The sequence below is a fragment of the Pseudophryne corroboree genome, chromosome 2 (genome assembly GCF_028390025.1).
Source record: "Pseudophryne corroboree isolate aPseCor3 chromosome 2, aPseCor3.hap2, whole genome shotgun sequence".
NCBI classification, from domain to species: domain Eukaryota; kingdom Metazoa; phylum Chordata; class Amphibia; order Anura; family Myobatrachidae; genus Pseudophryne; species Pseudophryne corroboree.
This window is the reverse complement of record NC_086445.1, coordinates 1,034,060,979-1,034,073,549: the sequence shown is the minus strand read 5'-3', so window position 1 is coordinate 1,034,073,549 and position 12,571 is coordinate 1,034,060,979. Positions and strand designations below refer to the sequence as shown.

At 45.5% G+C, this 12,571-nt stretch overlaps 1 protein-coding gene across 3 annotated transcripts in view; it reads right to left on the bottom strand.

Moving 5' to 3' along the window:
- LSAMP (limbic system associated membrane protein) overlaps positions 1 to 12,571 on the bottom strand; it is a 1,024,508-nt gene that overhangs the window by 832,683 nt on the left and 179,254 nt on the right. The gene's annotated exons all lie outside the window — the stretch shown is intronic.

Sequence of the window (12,571 nt, the reverse complement as noted above, 5' to 3'; positions counted from 1 at the left end):
TTTAACATTTGCGACTGATAGAAGGAGGTAAAATCTCTCACTTCTGCAGCAAAATGATGGACGGCCTCTAGAGATGTCTTTGTTGATTTAAAGTCGTTCTCGAAGGATCCAAAGTTTGAAAATTTGCAATAAATCCTCAAAAGTTAAGTAGATAAAACATTGTGAGCTACATTTGTGTAAGGAAAACAGGTTGTGACCATATGAATAGAGCACTCAAACGTCAAACGTAAACACAGTAATATTCACGGCTGAAACTTACAGAAAAATATCTAAGTGCTACAAAATAGATTTTCCACAGTGTGATTTTACTGCCATGACAACCACTGTTACATAACACATGATGTAGTGAGCAGATATGCTTTGGAACACTCCTCCGAGCTCTAGTTCAACTGTAGGCTCCTCCCCCTCTTTCTCTCTACTCTGTCAGAGCCAGGATCTGTGTAGCAGGCTGGCTGTGTCTGTGTCTAGCCGTAATGCTTGTTTTTATATGTAATTTTAACAGGGGTTTCAAATTTGGTTAAATAAGAAGCAGCCAGCCCCTACTGTATTCTGAACTAAGCAGTCAGGAAAATGTAGGGGTGTGACTGTCTATTTACTATTCATATACGGTAATCCCACTTTATACTACCCTCCTTTATAGCACCATCCCCACCCCAGGTAGCTTCCCTGCACAAAACTCATAGGAATACATAATTGTTAGCTTGTTACAATTAGCTTGCAGCGAGACTGCTGAGACGGTGGGTGACACTGCGCGGTACCGTCCCCGCGCACCTTGGAGCACTATGATCCACAGGAGACCCCATCATGATAAGTATAGAGTAACTGGTTATATCACCAATAAATATCAATTTATAACATGCAGAGAACAAGAATGGGTGGAAACTATTATATCTAACATGCAGAACATCAGGACTTGTATTGCGTTGCCTGACATTGAAAAATAGGGACCAATTAAAGGATAAAATGTCTATTTAACCTAGAATAGTTTGCAGCCATGAGAACATAACACTGTAATTTCAATATGTGACGCACTTCTTATTTATTTATTACAGCCACATTCCCTTGTGCACCAGCTGCATCAATGGCGCAGCGCTCTGACAAACCCCAAAACATCACTGCCAATAAGATTTGATTCCAAATTGCAAAGGTAACAAACTGCAGAGCAATCGTCCCCTATTGTGAGGATTTGGGAATAAACGTTCCCGGTTTAACAGGTAAATATGCGATTTTGCAGGCTGGGGTTGAGCATATTAGCGGTATTACTGAGACTGGGGGTCATTCCAAGATGATCGCTCGCTAGCTACTTTTTGCAGCGCTGCGATCAGATAGTCGCCGCCCATAGGGGAGTGTATTTTCGCTTTGCAAGTGTGCGATCGCATGTGCTGCCGAGCTCTACAAAAACAGTTTGTGCAGTTTCTGAGTAGCTCTGACATTACTCAGCCGCTGCGATCACTTCAGCCTGTCCGGACCCGGAATTGACGTCAGACACCCGCCCTGCAAACGCCTGGACACGCCTGTGTTTTCCCTACCACTCCCAGAAAACGGTCAGTTGACACCCACAAACGCCCTCTTCCTGTCAATCTCCTTGCGATTGGCTGTGCGAATGGAATCTTCGTTAAATCCATCGCTCAGCAACAATCTGCTTTGTACCCGTACAACGCGCCTGCTCATTGCGGTGCATACGCATGCGCAGTTCTGACCTGATCGCTGCACTGCAAAAAACGGCACCGAGCGATCAGTTTGGAAGACCCCCATTGTGCAGAATAGGAGTGTGAGTGTACCCCTTGCAAAAAACAGAATTTATTTATTGAAATGAGCTGATTGACAGTTCCCTGCACAATGGGTCTAGCCTAAAAGATTCTCATTGTTATTTGTTACACAAGTAATGAGACGCATTTTGCACGTTTCGTGACAGTCCTGGGGGAATCATGTTTGTAGATGAACTTTGACCTGCGCATTACGCACCTACCATCAGACAGAAGTGCGATATGTAATAACGACAGTCCTGATGTCACCCCATTTCTGTGTTTAATATAATGAAGTAAAAGCAGGGAGTAGCTAAGAAATAATGAATGAAGGGATGTTACATTTGTACACATTGTCAGGTGGATGTGTGATCACACACTTCTAGGCACAGATTGATTTCCAAGGGCCAGAGGGTGGTTGGGCATCTTGAAATGCGTTAGTCGCTGGCATACATAAATACGCAGTGCAGGAGCACCCTTTGGAAGGTCGTAAATAATCCTTAATGTTTGCAAATCAACCTAATGCCAGTTGGGTAATTTAAAAAAAAACAAGTGAACAACGCATTTAATCGGTAACCATAGATGCTAAACAAATCATTCCGTCTTTACGCTGTCACACACATATTTGACTGGGCTGTCAGCCTTGACGTTGCTATATTTATACATATTCATATTTCTGCAGCTTGCATATTATATTAGTTTCATCAGAGTAAAACAAAGCAGGAAAGAAATGCACCAGCTGGTATCAGAAATGAGCAACGCATATCATTTCATTAGTAACTGTATCTTACATAAACTGATCCTTTTCTTGGGAAACGGTAACTTTAGGAAGGTGTTCCGTTCCTCTCTGCGTCACTGACACCATTTCCAAATAGTAACTTGCAACACAACGCGTTTCACTTCTCAGAAATGTTCCATTTGTGCGAGGCAGCAACGTGTGTACAAAATCACACCGTCCAACTGTCCAAATTCAGTGGGCACTCCCATGGATGAGAACCTCTGTCCCGATCCTGACACAGTTGGGTGGTATATCCCACTAACGGGTGCCCCTTCAATGCCACGCCTAGCAGAGGGAAGTGTGCATGGCATTAAAGGGCTGTTTTAGGGAAGGTGGGGTGGGGAATTACCCAGCACTTACGATGGGGTCTATTTACTAAGCCTTGGAGAGAGATAAAGTGGACGGAGATAAAGTACCAGCCAATCAGCTCCTAACTGTCATTTTTCAAACACAGTCTGTGACAAGGCCAGTAAGAACTGATTAGCTGGGACTTTATTTCCGACCACTTTATCTCCATCGAAGGCCTAGTAAATAGACCCCAGTAAATCTGGGTCAAAGATGCAAATCTGGCCATGGCTAAAAAGTGGGGAACGTTTCCAAGCGCTACCCCCTCCCCACCCCCAAACGACTGCAGCCTGTCAATCAGGCCGTGGCTCAGGGAGCACTGCACGCCATGACGCAGGACCCGTTCTGCATATGCGCAGTCCACGCAAACCATCAGGCCCTACGTGTGTCATGCAGTACAGTATTTGTTAAAATGAATAATTCATTATAGGAAATATGCAATGAGCACACATGGAGATGAATATACATTGTCATTATGATAGATATAAATAAAATGGATATCTGCAGGAATGTTTCAGGGAGAAAATAATACTAAAAAAAATAAGCTGTTACTGTATTACAGTCCTGCTATTGTGCCGCGGATTTCTTGTACAGCTCTGGTGATGAAAATCCCATTTGTCTCATGTTTGTCCGACAGACCGAGCACAAAAAATAATTCAAAGAGTGACATTATTTCCGGGGACGCCTTGTAGCCTAGAACGCGGATTCCAGCGTGTATATGTGCCTACAGTAATACAGGAATAATCATGGCTGGGAACATCCGATGCGGCAAAAACAAATAAGAAGGGAATATTATCAAAGCGTGCATGAGACGGATTAGCTGCGTGCGGCGAGGAAACGTAAAGTGCAACAAAATATTATCAGAGCCGCTTTGTTCTTTGTGTCTGAAAGGAACAGATATCAGGACCTACAAGTCCCTATTAGATGGTGACGTGGTGCTGCGCGTCGCGCACAGGTGAACTGAGGAAGAGGTGACAAGTAGGAGATTATATATAACGGTAGGATGTTCCTCGCCAATGTACCATGGCACCATGATGGGGGGGGGTGACAGAATCTATGGGGTACTCCTGGACCCCTAAAAACATCTGGGCAGGGTTCTTTTCGACTCCCCCACACACACACACACACACACACACACACACACCCAGCACTCCTAAGTACTGCAATAGTACAACCATGCTGGGACATGTAGTTCCACAACAGCTGTCAGTAGCTGCAGGTAAGAAAGATGGTCACTCAGTGCTGTCCAAAGTCACAAAACTTTTCCTGGTTCGTCAAACCCCGCACAGCGCACGGTCTGGCGAGCAGCCACTTCCATCGACGTTTTGGCTGCAGTAACTGGATCAGATGTGGTGTGCCTTTAATAGTGGACGGTTCCATTTATTGCGCAGCAGCGAATAAGCCCCAAAGCCCCGAGCTTACATCTAGGAACAAGAAAACTATATTGCAAGATTGCACTCATCGATTTGATGTGCGACACTTGTATATCTGTGTGCAAAAGACTGAGGGGTGATCCTTACTGCATTTACCCCGATGGTCGGGTACTGCGCAAGTGCAGAATGGGACCTCAGCGCAGGAATGCGAACGCCTCTGATTGATTGACAGGCAGGGGCATTTGTGGAGAGGGATGGGGCGGGGGCGGACAGCATTCTGGAAAATGGGGTCGTGTCACCCTGTTTCCTGGAAATGGGGAGACGCAGTTGCCTTGGACAGGCAAGGTACCCTGCGATGGCAAGGCTGAGAGAACTCAGGCTCACTCAGCCCGCCGTCGCAGATGAACATTGTGACCGATGGTCGCGATGTTCATCTCAGATGCGATTGCATTGCAAATACAGGGAGGAGGTGGTATGGAGGTAGGAGGTGGTATGAACCTCCTCCTGCATTTGCATTGATAAAGATTGCAATTGCAAAGCTGCTGCAAACAGCTTTGCAATTGCAATCCTTAGTGAATTAGACCCAGAGTCGGAATCTGTGTAAAACGGATGTGAGCGGCCGCGACTTTCTCTCACGCAAAGTTCCATGCGCTTCATCTACGACTTTGTACGTGTGTACAACCAATGACTGTGCGGCGGTTAGTCACAGCCCAGCGCCTACAGTACACTTTCCGTGGAGTACTGCGGTTTCTGCGATGCCGCAAGTTCTAAAGACAAGTTTGGTACGCTGCAGATCTCGGAGCATCTCAGTCGCGTCCGGCATCTCACGGCGTATAGTATATAGATGCTAGGTGTACGAGGACATATCTGTATATAAAAAATATCAGCGAAGAACCATAAATTTAGAGAAGGGACAATAGGACTCGGCTCAGCCCCATCTTCAACAGGCGTTGGATCTGTCAGCACCGGAGAGGCATAAACAACACTATAAAAACTCTACATTTGGGTAAAGACATATATTTAAATAAACGATACATTTTTGCTTCATTACCCTATACATACTTTAAATATTGGCCCTCATTCCGAGTTGTTCGCTCGGTATTTTTCATCGCATCGCAGTGAAAATCCGCTTAGTACGCATGCGCAATGTTCGCACTGCGACTGCGCCAAGTAACTTTACTATGAAGAAAGTATTTTTACTCACGGCTTTTTCTTCGCTCCGGCGAACGTAATGTGATTGACAGGAAATGGGTGTTACTGGGCGGAAACACGGCGTTTCAGGGGCGTGTGGCTGAAAACGCTACCGTTTCCGGAAAAAACGCAGGAGTGGCCGGAGAAACGGTGGGAGTGCCTGGGCGAACGCTGGGTGTGTTTGTGACGTCAACCAGGAACGACAAGCACTGAAATGATCGCACAGGCAGAGTAAGTCTGGAGCTACTCTGAAACTGCTAAGTAGTTAGTAATCGCATTATTGCGAATACATCGGTCGCAATTTTAAGAAGCTAAGATTCACTCCCAGTAGGCGGCGGCTTAGCGTGTGTAACTCTGCTAAATTCGCCTTGCGACCGATCAACTCGGAATGAGGGCCATAATTTTAATCCTAGCTCAATTTTAAGCATATTGGCCCTCATTCCGAGTTGTTCGCTCGGTATTTTTCATCGCATCGCAGTGAGAATTCTCTTAGTGCGCATGCGTAATGTTCGCACTGCGCATGCGTCAAGTAACTTTACTAAGAAGAAAGTAATTTTACTCACGGCTTTTTCGTCGCTCCGGAGAACGCATTGTGATTGACAGGAAATGGGTGTTACTGGGCGGATGTACGGCGTTTTAGGGGCGTGTGGCTGGAAACGCTACCGTTTCCGGAAAAAACGCAGGCGTGTCTGGAGAAACGGTGGGAGTGCTTGGGCGAACGCTGGGTGTGTTTATGACGTCAGCCGGGACCGAAAAGCACTGAATTGATCGCACAGGCAGAGTAAGTCTGGAGTTACTCAGAAACTGCTAACTCGGTTTTGATCGCAATATTGCGAATACATCGGTCGCACATTTAAGATGTTTAGATTCACTCCCAGTAGGCGGCGGCTTAGCGTGTGTAACTCTGCTATAATCGCCTTGCGAGCGAACAACTCGGAATGAGGGCCCATTGTACTGTATTTGTCCCTTCACGTAGGGCCTCATTCAGACCTGATCGCTCGCTAGCAGTTTTTTGCAGCGCTGCGATCAGATAGTCGCCCTCCATAGAGGAGTGTATTTTTGCTTTGCAAGTGTGCGATCGCATGTGCAGCCGAGCGGTACAAAAAAGTATTGTGCAGTTTCCGAGTTGCCCAGAACTTACTCAGCCGCTGCGATCACTTCAGCCTGTCCGGTCCCGGAATTGACGTCACACACCCGCCCTGCAAACGCTTGGACACGCCTGCGTTTTTCCAAACACTCCCAGAAAACGGTCAGTTGCCCACAAACGCCCTCTCTCTGTCAATCTCCTTGCGATCGGCTGTGCGAATGGATTCTTCGCAAAAACCCATCGCACAGCACCGATCCGCTCTGCACCCGTACAACGCTCCTGCGCATTGCGGTGCATACGCATACACAGTTCTGACCTGATCACAGCGCAGCGAAAAAATCCAGCATGCGATCAGGTCTGAATGACCCCCTTAGTCTCTGGGTATTTATAACACTGAAACGGGCTAGGGTTAGCAGTGACAAGGAAATTTCCCCAGTACCCACACATTCATACACATGATACCCCTGTAGGGATTGTCACTTGCAGCAGCCCATGAAAGGGACAGATGCGCAGCCCCCCGCCGCAGTCACCTGAGGCATCAGCCGCACTCCTATATTGCCGAGCGGATGACAGCGATGCCGTTAATAACGGAATATGACAGGTTACTAGGTGCTTGGAATGGCATCTGTCTTGTCATCGGGCGCAGAGTCTCCTCATTACAGATAATGTGATGTGAAAGGCTCCTATTTCATCGGCTTCTTTACATGGCCATAAAAATCACAAGAAGAAACAAAGTATAAAATGTCTAATCAAGATTCTTCCACAATTATCACCACAGGGGGAATGTCGCCGGCACCGAATACTCCTGGAGAAAATTACTTCCTTCTTTAACCGCAGCTACTTCTGACAAAACCCATTTATTCTCCTCGCTAACTCAGGACCACGGGCCATCATTTTTGGAAATGTAAGGGAGTTTTTATTCTCTAGGAGCGAGGTAAATTTGTGCGGATGTCAATGATCCAGACAAATGAGATGAAAGCAATGAAAATTCTGACTTTCCCTAAAGCAGCCGAAACTTTGGCTGTGCCTCTGCATAGGGAATGTGTTTCCTGAGTGGCATTCTTATTAAAATGCTTATAGAGACAGTCTCTGTCACCCTGCATTCCCAGTGCGGGCGACAAGCCTTCCTCTATTTATTACACACATGACTCTTATTGTCTTCCAGCTGTCCTGTTACAGACGCCCACAGGAAATCTTGCATCTGACCCAAACTTTCCACTAGTAGTTAAATTGCTCTTGTGTTGGGTCAAAAAGGTCAAATACCAAACCAGAGCGTGTCAGTTATCCTGGGATAAACCTGCATTGGCTGCTCATGCTACTATTGCAAATCTATCAATTGGTACAGCACTTTTTATGACCTGGAAGGCCGGGAGCGATGAGATACTGTAGCGCACAGGTTCTCAAACTCGGTCCTCAGGACCACACACACTGCATGTTTTGCAGGTAACCCAGTAGGTGCACAGGTGTATTAATTACTCACTGACACATTTTAAAAGGTTCACAGGTGGAGTTAATTATTTCACTTGTGATTCTGTGAGGAGACCTTCAAAACATGCACTGTGTGGGGTCCTGAGGACCGAGTTTGAGAACCTATGCTGTAGCGTATGCTCAAATCAAGTTTGGTGTCTTTGAATTAGGCACGATGCCGGCTGTCCTTGGATATTGTAATGCTGTACAAAAGGTGTTCGACTGTCGTAAGGCCGAGAGTTCCCCAGTGAGCTTAAAGGCAAAGCAATTCTGTGCTCCGAGAGGAAGGCTCTGACTTGAGACCCAGTGAATGGCAAGAGGATAAGAAGAAGACATATTGCACTCCATGTAAGAGGCTGGTGTAAAGTGACATAGACCTGACCTGACAGTCAAGTCAATGGAAAAGCAAGACAGGAAAGTCCACTGGGCCAGCGGACTTTCCTGTCTTGCTTTTCCATTGACGGTCATGTCTATGTCACTTTACGTTGGGCATGGCATAAGTGCCAAGTCTACCCCTGAAGAAGGGTGAGAGCTGGCAGATAGAGTGCCAATGCTGAATTATAGCCAGGGGAACATGCAGTGGCCATCAGGGTAGACCACCTGTATCCGCCGTTGAACTCCATAAAAGTAGATGCATTTCTAGATGCCTACAAAGAAAATCACTCACTCCCTGCATAAATGTATTTATAGGCCCCCAGTCGTCAAAGGGTTGTGTTAGGGAAATGCAGTCCTCAGATGTTCACTGTGCATGCGTTATGTGTGATGTGATATAAAGAGCAGGTGTAATACCAGCTAGAAAGGTGAAAGTATCTGTTATGCGAGGCTGCACTGATTTTCATCACATTTGCATCTTATTAAGGGCGGATCAGGGTATTTACAAAGAGGGAAAAGTTTTAGTCTTAACCATAACATTCCCCAAGCGACTGTGTTACTTGCGTCCACCTCGAAATCAGACCCTCACTATTGAAGGCTATGGAAACACCGATTAATATATTCTTTTCTGTAAATCTGATGTTCTTACTGTTTATTTATGGGGTAGACGTTCATAATGCCGACACCAGAATGTTGACATGGGCTAAATGTTTGCAATATAGGATGTGGACAGATGATGTTTTCACGATTTTAGAGTTAGGCTGCGATTAGGGCTAGGGTAAGCCAATGCAAAACTGCCTGGTTGACATGCCGGCTGTCGACATTACGTCAATATGCACATTTGAATTGTTGTCCTCCTGTCCATGTCAACATTCTGTCAATGTCGACACTTTGTACCACACCGATCTATAGGGGGTAGAGACGAGGGAAGCTAGGGAAGATGTGGAGAGTGTGAAGAAAAGTAGACCAAGCAGAGACCCTTGGGGGCCTTCGATGGGAAGTGGAGGTGGGGGAAGATATAGAGAAGGAGCGCTTGGACTGTCAGGAGGCGAACAAAAAGAGTCAACAAGCCTGAAGCAAAGGAGAGCCTGGAGGAAGCGGGTGATCCATGGTGACAAATACCATTGAGAGGTCAAGGAGTATAAAAATGGAGAGATGGCCTTAGGATTTGACCGAGAGAGGTCATCGGTGATCTTAGTGAGGGCAGTTTCAGTGGGACAAAGAGGCCCAAAGCCAGACTGGCAAGGGTCTGGGAGGTACAGTGGGGATAAAATGGTGGGACACCACTCACACAAAGAGCATGGAGAAAATGTGGAGAAGAGAGATGGGGCAGCAATACAGAATTGTGCGGCTAAATGTGAAACAATTTGGAAAACACCTTTAGTGATGGCGTCTGGTTGTCAGCACAATTGTAATGTCCGACCAAACTGCAGTGTCCATTTGTTCAGCACTGGACATCCAGATCGTTTCACTAACAAGGAATATTTAGGGTCAAATATGTAACAAATAAAATTTCAAAGTCGGCCAAATCGATTCCCTCAACTCATTGCTCACGTTAAGCAGTTTAAAGGGAAACATTGATTGCTGTGTTCTTACTGGAGACGTGCTGGTATTTATGGCAGTTTATGTTCTACGCTAATCAATCATTAAAAGGAGACTTTACCTGACACGTGTCAATCAAACACCCAGACGCTCAGCGTTAGAACTCCCTCTGCGCCAAAATGTTTTCATACTTTGGTCAAACTTTGAAGAATTCTTTTCAACTTCTCTAATAACCTGATTTCTGACTACAGTAAAAAAAAATCAATTTACTAAGGTGGGAGATACATTGTGAGTGTATATTTATTCCATCCGCATCCTGGTACATCCGGGGGAATCAATCTCTTGTGTGTCACCGAGTTGCATACAAATGAAACGACACAATCCTGGCTGATATAGGTGAATGAGACAATGCTCGGCGAGGCCCATTCATCCCATGCAGATTTGGGGATTTCATGCACAATTACCACCTATTCAATCTTTAATAGACCGGTCTGGAAATGATTCTACCTTTGCATCGTACGTCTGTGAGTTAGTGCAATAAGTGTGTGTTACTAAAGGTTAATGTCGCTGCCCTTTATCAATTTAATTAGAAGAGAGAGGCAGACAGACAAACCTTACTGAATAGCTGAATTCTATATTGAAAACAGATTTTATTTCAGCATAGAATTTGTTACTGTCAATAAACTGTGACATATCAGTGACACGTTCTACATAGTTTTTGCCTTGTGACAAAGACGCAATTAAGCCGTAATCGTACGGGTAAGATAAATCATGGAAATGGGAAGTTTACTATCGGTGTGGTTAGCAGTGATATTAAACCAACACTATTGCCTCTTTTTAGTAAGTAGCCCTTCACTTTTTAGCTTCCTGATGATTTCATTCCACTCCTCACTTTATAACATTGCCCCTGTCACATGCAGCCCTGTCCTCTAAACACATCACTAATTTCCTGATATACTCTGTGCTGCTGGGGACCCTGTTCCTCCCACTATATAACTCTCAGTCTGTGGCTTCCTGCTGCCTCCATTCCACTCCTCACATCATGTCACTGCCCCTGTCACATGCAGCCCTGTCCTCAATGACACATCACTCATCTCCTGATATACTCTGTGCTGCTGGGAGACTCTGCTCCTCCCACTATATAACTGTCAGTCTGTGGCTTCCTGCTGAATTCATTTCCCTCCTCACATCATGTCACTGCCCCTGCCACATGCAGTCCTGTCCTCACTGAAACATCACTCAGCTCCTGATATACTCTGTGCTGCTGGGGACCCTGCTCCTCCCACTATATAACTCAGTCTGTGGCTTCCTGCTGCCTCTATTCCCTCCTCACATCATGTCACTGCCCCTGTCACATGCAGCCCTGTCCTCACTGACACATCACTCATCTCCTGATATACTCTGTGCTGCTGGAGACCCTTCCCCTACCACTACATAACTCTCAGTCTGTGGCTTCCTGCTGCTTCCATTCACCTCCTCACATCATGTCACTGCCTGTCACATGCAGCCCTGTCCTCACTGACACATCACTCATCTCCTGATATACTCTGTGCTGCTGGATACCCTGCTCCTCCCACTATATAACTCTCAGTCTGTGGCTTCCTGCTGCCTCCATTCACCTCCTCACATCTTGTCACTGCCTGTCACATGCAGCCAGAGCCGGCCCTAACCAATATGATGCCCTAGGCAAGATTTTGGCTGGTGCCCCCTAGCACCACCGCTGGTTTCGCCTCTGACCTTGCACCTCTTTCCCAGCACCATCACCCCTCACCCATAGCAGTTCTTATTTTGTTGTTTGTACCCCCTATATTTTAAATAGGAACAGTTCACACATTTGGCGCACAGACCAAAAAGGGGTGTTTTTTTGCTGGCAAGGGGCATGGCCACACAATAGTAACCCCAATTCCAATTACGCCACACAGTACTGCAACTTTATTCACATTTGATCATACGATAGTGTCCATAATTCATATTACATCCCACAGCAGTATCACTTTACCTTATAAACGTTACTCCTCACAGTAGAGCCCCTTATTCACATTACATCACACTGAATTGCTCCTTATTCACATTATACCACACCTTATTGCTCTTTATTCACATTAGACGACACAGTAGTGCCCTTTCTATATGCAACGACACATAATAGAGCACCTTATACACATAATGCCACACATTAGTAATGCATTTATACACAATTCCACACAGTAATGCCCCTTACACATATGAGACACATTAATGTCCTTATAAACATAATGCACCTTACACATTATGACAACCTTTATTAATGCCCTTTTACACATAATGTCCCTTACATATATGCCGCACATTATTAATGCCCTTATACACATAATGACACACATAGTGCCCCCTACACATTTGCTGCACATTATTAGTGCCCCTATACACATAATGACACACATACAGTAATACCCTGTTACACATATGCCGCACATTATTAATGCCCTTATACACATAATGACACACATAGTGCCCCTTACACATATGTTGCACATTATTAATGCATTTTTACATGACACACATAATGCTCCTTACACATATTCCGAACACTACTGCACAACCAACCCACTCACATGCACACAGCACTCACACTTCCACTAACACTGTGACCTCTGCCTCTGCTTGGATACAAATGTGTCCTTATAAATCT